A 1,123-nucleotide genomic window follows, 5' to 3' on the forward strand; every position below is an offset into this window, starting at 1 on the left:
ATACCTAGGGAAAGTACTCTACGTACTAGGACTTCTGTCCAAGAATGGTGTCCGCGACGGGAGGGCAATGGTCGAGCAAGCAGGTTTCCCTAGTAAACCTTGTATGGTAAACATACCCAAGCGTGTCCGTATGCACGCAACGATAGTCACGAACGGGCACATACCTAGGGAAAGTACTCTACGTACTAGGACTTCTGTCCAAGAATGGTGTCCGCGACGGGAGGGCAATGGTCGAGCAAGCAGGTTTCCCTAGTAAACCTTGTATGGTAAACATACCCAAGCGTGTCCGTATGCACGCAACGATAGTCACGAACGGGCACATACCTAGGGAAAGTACTCTACGTACTAGGACTTCTGTCCAAGAATGGTGTCCGCGACGGGAGGGCAATGGTCGAGCAAGCAGGTTTCCCTAGTAAACCTTGTATGGTAAACATACCCAAGCGTGTCCGTATGCACGCAACGATAGTCACGAACGGGCACATACCTAGGGAAAGTACTCTACGTACTAGGACTTCTGTCCAAGAATGGTGTCCGCGACGGGAGGGCAATGGTCGAGCAAGCAGGTTTCCCTAGTAAACCTTGTATGGTAAACATACCCAAGCGTGTCCGTATGCACGCAACGATAGTCACGAACGGGCACATACCTAGGGAAAGTACTCTACGTACTAGGACTTCTGTCCAAGAATGGTGTCCGCGACGGGAGGGCAATGGTCGAGCAAGCAGGTTTCCCTAGTAAACCTTGTATGGTAAACATACCCAAGCGTGTCCGTATGCACGCAACGATAGTCACGAACGGGCACATACCTAGGGAAAGTACTCTACGTACTAGGACTTCTGTCCAAGAATGGTGTCCGCGACGGGAGGGCAATGGTCGAGCAAGCAGGTTTCCCTAGTAAACCTTGTATGGTAAACATACCCAAGCGTGTCCGTATGCACGCAACGATAGTCACGAACGGGCACATACCTAGGGAAAGTACTCTACGTACTAGGACTTCTGTCCAAGAATGGTGTCCGCGACGGGAGGGCAATGGTCGAGCAAGCAGGTTTCCCTAGTAAACCTTGTATGGTAAACATACCCAAGCGTGTCCGTATGCACGCAACGATAGTCACGAACGGGCACATA

The sequence above is a fragment of the Anopheles merus genome, unplaced genomic scaffold (assembly GCF_017562075.2).
Source record: "Anopheles merus strain MAF unplaced genomic scaffold, AmerM5.1 LNR4000146, whole genome shotgun sequence".
In the NCBI taxonomy this organism is placed as follows: domain Eukaryota; kingdom Metazoa; phylum Arthropoda; class Insecta; order Diptera; family Culicidae; genus Anopheles; species Anopheles merus.